General features: G+C 35.9%; 1 long non-coding RNA gene across 1 annotated transcript; it reads right to left on the bottom strand.

The window, feature by feature from the left end:
• Positions 1-1,996: 1,996 nt before the first annotated feature.
• LOC141435688 (uncharacterized) lies at positions 1,997-3,100 on the bottom strand. The gene is made up of 2 exons (XR_012452211.1): positions 3,017-3,100; positions 1,997-2,324 (listed from the first exon to the last, which is right to left on the bottom strand). It is a non-coding gene; the product is annotated as an uncharacterized lncRNA (long non-coding RNA).
• Between the last annotated feature and the right edge of the window lie 6,652 nt (positions 3,101-9,752).

Below are 9,752 nucleotides of genomic sequence, written 5' to 3'. Positions count from 1 at the left end.
TCCCTAAAATACCTATCTCATTTTGCAGTATTTCTTATTTTATTTTGTAGGTAAGCTACAAAAAAAGTTTATTAATTTACGCGTGTGTTTGTAAATACACACACAAGCAAACATCACATACCTGATCATCTTGTAAAAATGACGATGCCATAAAATGTGGCAAACTTCCAAACTTCTCCTAGTGAACTGACCTACTGTTAATTAACTATTCAATTCGCATTCTAGTTTAATTAGCTAAAAGCAACCTAGATGTCTGTACATCTATGGATTATTCCGTGATATAGAAACACTAGCCACCCACCACTTTAATTAATTAGCTCACCGCCGATAGCCGTTTAGCACGTTTGGCTCATTCTACAGGAATCAAGTTTATTGTTGCTGAGATGAGTCAAAAAGAAAAACCGTGAATTTATTTAAAATTGCAATCACTTGGAGTCGTTTTCAGCAGGCCTAACACATAACGGTAAATCAAAAATTACTCCAAGTTACTAAATTTTTCAGCAAACTGAAACACGTTTTTAGGCCGTTACAGGACACTAACTTTCACATGATATATCATGCCATGACATTAGCCAAAACTCCAGTGTGTGTAAGGATATCTTCATAAGAACCTGCTACGGCTGTTAAGCTGTATGTTTTTCATAGTTATAGAACGGTTTGGTGATAAAGAGCGAAACAACAAATTAAGGCCACAATAATAAAGAGATCTCTCTCTGCAGTGGCGTAGCTACCGGAGGGCTAGACGGGGCAGTGCCCGGAGCCCCAAGCTCAGGGGGCCCCTCGGACTCTTGACTTACAAACTATAAATTAAACTAGTGAAAATTTCTCCCACATTCAGAATACGGAACAAACGATTTTAAATACGAGTAGTTCAGTGGGGCCCTACTTTATTTTTTGCTCCAAGGCCTTTACTTACCTAGCAACGCCACTGTCTCTTTGGGCATCATGTTATGCCTAGGGATCAAAGTTCTAAAGAGATCAAAGTTCGAAGAAAGAGTTGTTTAATCTATTTATGTAGACTAGGTACGCATGTTGTGTTAATCTTAATTGCTTTAAAAATAAAATTTAATAAATATTATTCGCTTCTCCTGTATATTCGTTTCCACATCAAATGTTCGGTTTAAAGGTCATTTATTCTCATAAGAAATATATAAAATTTCGCTGACATGACAATTTTTATAACTAAAATTACGTTAACATTTAGATTAACCCGGCAATACCGGTATTGGAACATGCTTTTAAGTAGGTAGTAAAGATAAATACAAAATTAATGTTAATGAAAGTAAACAATTTTAGCTTTAATTTAGACATCGTTCATTGCCTCCAACAGTTTATGTTACCATAATTACTAAAGAAAGGGTCGTATTAAACGTATATATATCCTGTAATTAGAATCGGACTCCTAAATTTCGTTGGTCCAATTAGGAGAATTTTGGAGTATCATTAAGGTGTGCAAAGTTTATAACTACGTATTTCTGGTTGATACAGGACTATTCATTACTCTAACTTCTATCCGACTGTCACCAGAAAGCAGTAATGGTATTAAAAATTTGGATGTCTAAGTCTACGTATTTTTGATATACTCTATTTGTATGTATTTTTTTCTTGGCACGCTCTGCAGTCAGAACGGTTGAAAAATTGAAACATAATATATAAGTAGGTACAGTCACCAGTATTAATATATGCCACAGCGGAGCGTGCAAAAATATCTGACACGTCCTTCCGGCCCTAGAAATAGAGTCGTATCAGATTTTTATGCACGCTTGTTGTGTCAAATATTGGTGCTGGTGACTGTACTACAGATTGAGGTGCCATTTCATTAGATGTAGCCTGACAATGACTGCTCTATGACTTTTATCGCGTGCCATAAGGATTCAAGAATTATGCCTGTGATTAATTTTACATACTCTATTTTGGCTCTGTAGAGGTTTTCGAATGACATGTTTACATAAATTATGTTCAGGGAGTATAATGTTCTAGGGCATTCAAAATGTACTTATATGTTATCATTTTATTTTTATATTTTTAAATCAAGCTCCTACCCCCTGCCCTTCATATTTCCCCCATGGCAACATACGCCGCGCAGCACGTGCGCTGCTAGCTTTAGAACTACTAGAACTAAACTCTTCTTCGCTGTTTACACCAACTGTCTTTTCTTCAACGATATCATGAGCTTTTGATACATTGTATGTTGATGATTTTGTTTCTGGTATCATTAACTCTGGAGTTATAGCTTCGCGTTCAAACGCCGCATTGTGTCTCTCGAATAACTTGCCATTGACACTGTCATCGAGTGGTAGGAGATCGACTTCTTTTATTAATATCTATAAAACACGATACAAAATTTAATTGGCGTATAATACCTAGTTAGGTTAAATCCTTAGGTAAGCCATAGAGTACGATAAGCATGAATTAGGTATTTATGGCATTAGATGCACAGCCCCAGTTAATATATGTCGCAGGGAAATGGCCAAAAGCCATGAGACTCACTCATATTAAATGATATTGTAACTCACGTCTAAAATCGAGTGTAGCTGGACATGTTTCGGTCTAATTCGTAGCCCTTCTTCCTAGGAGCACCGCGACTCGGCGGCTGCTGCTACACGCGCACTGCGCGCCACCGCTCTGCTCGCGCGACTACCCGACGAAATCCGAATTAGCCCGAAACATGGCGACTCGATTTTAGACGTGAGTTATCCGTTACCATATCATTTAATTTGACTAAATCTATTATACTAAAAGATATTAAAATGGCGAATCAATTCTATCATTTGCATAGAAAAATCTGTCATTTGATCAAACCCCTGTTTAGTAAAATTACAAAATCAGCCAAAAAAGGTAACACACAAACGTGATTCGATAAAATCCCTGAAAACACGTCAGTGAGTTGACAAAGCGAGAACTCGCAAAATCAACTCATTATATCATTTCCCTAGACACGTTCATTGATAAATAACATAGGTACCTATATTTAATTCTGTCCCAAAATAATTAAATCTAATGTTCTTTTGCTCACCACAAAGAATAAACTGATTATATTTACGGCATCCATTTTTAGATTGTACTTAATAGGTAATGTAGGTACCTAGTTACATTCACATTTCGAAATTGAAATTGAAGTTTAGTTTATTTGGATAATTACCATGGTGTTTCAGTGTTATTTTATTAGAAATAAATCGAATTTGAAATTGATTATAGTAATTGCTGATAACAAAAAAAGAATTATATGCAACTATAAGTTTTTACAGTATTACTATAAGTGTTGTGTGTGAGAATTTTGTATCGGCTTTAATTTTAAAATAATTACTTGAAAATAGCGCTAAGCTTGTAGGGGTCCGTTAAAATCAAAATCTTATTAAAAAATAAGCAGTTACTTTATGCGACTGTTTTTTTACAAAAAATGTTTCATTGCACAATTTTATTCATTCACTAAAATCTAAACACAATACTGTGTACTACAATCGTGACAATTCAATGGTGCGTGTGAAGTTCCCAATCTGTACCGGGCCCGCGTGGGAACTACAGCCCTCTCAGAGGAGAGAGAAAGAGCTCTGAGAGGAGGCCTGTGCCTAGCACGTGTATATAGGCTGGGATGATGATGCTGATGATGTTTACAATAAAGTCATTTTACAGCAAAACACCACTCTCTCTCTCTCTCTCTCTCAGCCGTAGGACGTCCACTGTTGGACATAGGCCTCCCCCACAGACCTCCAGTTGCTTCGGTTGGCATCCACCGTGAACCTAAGTAGCCAAGCGAATCAGCTCGTTGAAGTGGCAATGGTGGGCCGTATAACACGGAGAGCAAAACACCACAAGAAAGTATAATTTTATAAAATTGAACAAACAAAATTCAACCACAGTCAGTGGCAAAAATCAAAACCCGGTATGTAACAAAACGGCAAAAAACAACACTGGCCGAATTAATGGGGGTTTTTGCCGGCCGCGTATCTATTCATCATTTAATTTTCATTTGAGCGGGCGGCCGCACAGTTACTGCTGGCTGTGGTGAGCACTGGGTACGAGAGTTGAACACATTTTATCTTTATTTGCAGTAATATTTTTTAACGCCTAAAGTTACAAAATGCACAAATTACTTGCACGCGAGACAAGGTGTCTTATCGTAGATAATTAAACTCGAATACTTACTTCTTTTTACTTTGTTATTGTCATGTGTTTTTATGTACAATAAAGAGTTTTACAATACAATACTTGTGTTATACGACGGATAATTGAACAAAATTTGGGTCTTTTTATTTCATGGTTTTCGTGATACACGATGTAATAGTGTATATTTTTTTTAGGCACTACAACACAGATAAAGATGCAAATTGACTGACAACCTATAATCGGTCTTATGTAAAAAAATAATCGTTTGAATTTTTTTCTAAAATCGAATCCCTAAAACGCAACTAAGTAATATTACAAAAGCAAAAGTTTGGATGTTTTTTTTAATTCAAAATGGCTAAACGGATCTCGTTGAAATTCGAGACACAGATACTTTATAACCTGATAAACTAATTCTTTTCTGGGAAATTTATGGCCAATTGCCATAGAAAAACACACACACAAATAATCGAAAAAGATTTCTGGACAGCGCAACTAATATTTGGAAACATTTCCACGTTGTTCATTTTTAAATGAAAATGTCAGTGTCCCGACAATTATTCACGACAACACGACTATATCTTTTCATTCGTATGAATGTATAAAATACCAGTTCTGAATGAACGGAGTTTGTTGTACCGGTATCTATGTTTGGTACTCTATGATAGTTTGGGTTTTGAAGGGCAGCTTGAGTTTGATTTAGCCTTTAAAAATATAAATTTATTAATTGTGTTGTTTAAAATCTTTTTTGTATACATAAAATACATAAAAATAACAGTTCACGTAAAGGGCCTTCTTAGTTAACCTTTGAGTGATTGACAGGACGAGAGAAACAATAACAAAAACCGGCCAAGAGCGTGTCGGAAACGCTCAAAATAGGGTGCTACGGAACCATTACGAAAAAAATAAGTAATATTTTTCTTTTTACGGAATCTTCCAAGTTTAGGTATATTTTATACCTTAGGCTGCTATTTACTCTTAAACTACTAATAATTCTCAAGCAAACTTAGCCGTTATAGTTTCCTTGAAAGTTTGATAAACTTACTACCATTCTGAATTTTTCCAAAATTTTCCACCCACCGATTTAGATTTTAGAGGGGGGGGGACGCTCGATTTTAATGAAAATTTGCACTTTAAACTTGAATATTTTGCAAACAGATCACTAAATCGAAAAATCGTTTTAGCAACCCCCAAATGATTTTAAAAGACCTATCTAACGATACCCCACACCACAAGTTTGGATGCGAAAAAAAAATCACCCCCACTTTACGTCTATGGGAAATACACTAAAAAAAAATATTTTTGAAATTTTTATTATACAATTTTGTTGGCATAGTTTACATACATATTCATGCAAAATTACAGCTTCCTAGCATTGATAGTCCCTGAGCAAAGCCGCGGACGGACGGACAGACAGACAGACAGACAGACATGGCGAAACTATAAGGGTTCCGTTTTTGCCATTTTGGCTTCGGAACCCTAAAAATTGAGTCAAAGTTTAAAAAGAATAATGGACAAGACATAATAGTCATTTGATATAATGCAAATTTCTTAGAAATTGTCGACTTTACAGAATTAGTATAAAATAAATCGAACCTTAAGTTGTAGACTACAAGTCAATAAAAGTTCAACTAATCGAAAATTACGTTATATCAAATGACCATTATGTATATCGTCCATTATTTTTTAAACATCATAATTGTTACGTTCCCGTTCATTAATATTATATTCGTAGGGTTGGGTCAAATTAATAAGAAAATTAGAAAGAAAGAAAATACATTTATTCGGAAAAGTAACTTAAAGAAACTTGAACGATTATATAAATGACACAGAAAAGGAAAGCAGTATCCATTAACGAAACGGACCCACCTCAGCATAATGCCGGCTCAGGAGCTAGCGCTGGTCTTCCGGTGGGACCGTGAGGCCGTCATTGCAAGCTGCACGTGCGACCGGACTGTGTCTATTGTGAACGCGACCGTTTAAAGTCAGCGCTACCAACACTAGCATGACATGTGCATGAAATAAAAATGAGATACAAAAACAAATACAATTTTGTGAAAAGGCGATAACTCAGCAAGTAGCCCATTCACCAGTATAATGCATTTGGCGATTTTGGCGCTTTATTAAAAAAAAGTTTTATACAGCGTGTATTTTTGATACTACCTCAAACTTTAAGGGTAGTAAGTGAAGGCTCTACTAATCACATTTTATTATGTTTTAGTAAAAAATTTAGACTTATTATTTTCCTTACAAAATTCCTTTTTATCTTATTGCTTATACAGTTCCACATCAAAAAAAGGTTGTCTTTACAACAATAAAGTATCCCTTGCAGCAGGTGTGGTGTTAACCGTGGATTACTCTCAGTTGACGTTTCACGCTGATGTGGGTGCGTTATTTACGGCACCGTTTTTAAATTGAATTAAATTTATATCATTTTAAAATTTATTTTGTTTACGTTTAGGCCATCTATGAGTGTGAAGGGTCTATTTCGGCTCACATACTTATTGAAAGTCCGAATGTAATGTTTATCAGAACTATCGTTTGTCATAACTTTTTTTTCTCTGAATCCAATGATTGTTCAGAATTGTTATAAAACAAACCTAACCTAACCTATATATAGATGACCATTTAAAATTTACAGAAAAATTTAACACTCCAGTGGGAAAAAAAATTATGACAACCGATGATTCGAACAAAAATTACGTTACGGTATGACTAGCGAAGATTATGCGAACTTTGGCGCTCCCACCATGTTTTCAAACTCGATTTTGAAAGAAGAAAATTTTGATGTTGATAGGCTTTAGGCTGCGCAGGCGTAAACAACTAGGTCTAGCAATTGAATGAAAATTACGGGATGTTGCAAAATTTTCCCCCAGAATCTCCAAAAATCCCATTTTGGATTTCATTAAGGTTGTGTATAACCCGCGGCAAATTTCATTTCTCTAATCTTAGTGGTTGAAATTTTTTAATTTTTCTTGATTCTGTAGAATAATGAGGTTAAAAGTACCAAGTGTTTTATTAACGAACAGCTGTCTACGTGTCAAATTTCATGTGCGTTTAGACAGTTTAGCGTGAAAGAGCAACAAATGCAGTACGCAACGCAAGCACGGGACATAAAAACTTGCGTATTTATTTTAAGTTCAGTAGGATTTTCAAAAAACATAAAAGCTCAGTAACACCACGACATTAACCGATAGAGCGACAGATCAACCAAAATGGGTAAACTTCATTTCTTCCTCCGCGAAGTAGTGCAATCAAGGTACTCAATAGCTGCATTAACTCTGTTATTAAAGGTGTGGGCGTTTAATTTAAATTTTATCGATTCATCAATTACCGTGGGTGTAGGTTTGGTCCTGCTGGTTTGAATCAAGAGCTCGGGCGGTTCACCACCTCGGGTGTATTAAAGTGTCTTTAGTCTCTCGTTGCAAAAAATATACTGTTAAAAACTATTTCCTTCAATATTGACTCCGTTCAAAGCGTTTTTCTTGGAAAACTTCAGCTCTATTTTACCATAAAAAGTAGCGGTTTGTTAAGTAATGTCCCTGCAACATGGAAAGGGCGTGTGCCGATGACTCAGGGCAATAAACCTATTCGATTCGCTTGCCTTTTTGGAATCGGTCTTCAATTGGATGCTCCGGAGTGTGTTAGAAGACATGAGTTTAGAACGAGCTGGGATTTAGGTTGCAGCTATTTTGAAAAATTTTTCTCTGATTTTTGGGTGTGTATCTAGTTGCATAATTGTTGAAAGTCATAATGTTTAATTGTCATAATTTTTCTAACTCGTAATATTTTTTTTGCTGACTTGTAAATTTTTCTGAAAATTTTATTACATTTAGTTAGGTATGTTTTATAACAATTCTGAACAATGAATGGATTCAATGTTGAAAGATTTAAATAATTATGCAAGCCAATATGGACCCCTAATTTTTGTTCAAGTCGTGGTATTTTAGTGGTATGTCCTATGAATGACCTCTCAAGCAGCGAGTCGTGAGTTTGGGCCCGGGCTCGTACTTGATTTTTTCGGAATTTGTGTGCGAAATTACATTGGAAATTTACCATGAGCTTTACGGTGAGGGACAAAATCGTAAGGAAATCTGCACAATCCTGCAAAGAAATAAGAGAGGAGTCTTGTGCCCTGCTGCATGTATTTTGGCCGAGAAGATGAAAATAAAAAGTACATTTCAAGTTACATGAAAAGGTAGAAAAAATTGTTCCGCTTATAGGTATTTGATATGATAACATAACTTATGCTCATATCAGCCGTAGGACGTCCACTGTTGGAAATAGGCTTGTTCCATAGACCTCCAGTTGCTTCGGTTGGATGCGGCCTGCGTCAACCTTGCACCCGCGGCTTTGACCTGTTCATCTGTCCATTTCGTTAGTGGACGTCCTACACTGCGCTTGCCTGATAAGATACGTTCATTCAAAACTATCAAAAATGTATTTTACAAAAGAAAATTTTGTTTTACAAGTACAGGTACTTCCTGCGTCTGCCTCCCGTTTCCATTCATCCACCAAAGTAGGGCGCACCATCGTGAAACTTCCGAATTACCTCCAATATTTCTTAAGACCTCAGTACACTCTGCAAAGTAGTGAACGAAACTAATTACTAAGTTGGGGCGCGGGTGGTGATTTTGTTAACGGTAGTTATTTTCGCCGAAGTTAGCCACTAAAACTACGCACTTTACTAAGTATCTGGCAAACTGGTGGGAGGGACCATTGGATCTGTTGGATTATGGTGATATGGCTGATTGGTAAGAGGATTTTCAAAATGTGACGTTAATACAATAGGCCTTTTGATACCACCATTCAGTTACAATGTACAGTCAACATCATAAATAAGTGATCACTTTTGAGCCTTGTCACTTTAACGTCATGGTCAAGCCATACGAAATTGTGTAACGCCTGAAAGCGAAAAGGTACAGAAATGATCAGTTATTTATGACGTTGACTGTATTTACAGTGCAAGAAAAGGATTTTATATGCAACAGGAGAAGACGCTGCGAGCTTTTTTTGACTTGCTTATTAAATCAAATACAAAATAGAAAAAAAGTATGTAAATATTAAACTTTAATAAAAACTATGGTACGCATAAAAAAAGGCAAACCACAACAAACGAGTGCGAAACATAAAATTAAATGCCATTTGCTAGAGGTATTTTTTTAAATTGACGTTTACTTCGTTTACTTGCCAATGACAATATTAATAAATACGTGTTTCTCATGTTGGCAGCTATGGATTTAGTACGAAAAGTTAACGTTCTGTATAAAAACCACATGAGTTAAGAAATTTGTTAAGGGGATAAGAAAGTTTGCACAAAAAAGTGTTATTAATGAAATTAATTTAAATAAATGAATAAGGGAAAGAATGAATTAATTTACAGAACACGTAGTTAAAAAAATGAACACAAAGAAATAATCCATAATGTATCGAAAATACAAACTGAGACATGGATGCACAGAAAAACCAGAAAACGAGACCAGCGCTGGGAATCGAACCCAGGTCCTCAGCAATCCGTGCTGCGTGCTATAACCCCTACACCACCGCTGGACAGGAATCTAGACACGAATTTTTCCTGTGCATACAAATCTCAGGTTGCTTATTTCTACTACGCTACTTATGCAGCAGCACTACGGGATACCCGTAAA

The sequence above is a fragment of the Choristoneura fumiferana genome, chromosome 15 (assembly GCF_025370935.1).
Source record: "Choristoneura fumiferana chromosome 15, NRCan_CFum_1, whole genome shotgun sequence".
Lineage (NCBI taxonomy): Eukaryota > Metazoa > Arthropoda > Insecta > Lepidoptera > Tortricidae > Choristoneura > Choristoneura fumiferana.
The sequence above is the reverse complement of the archived record's forward strand: the minus strand, read 5'-3'. Positions and strand labels throughout refer to the sequence as shown.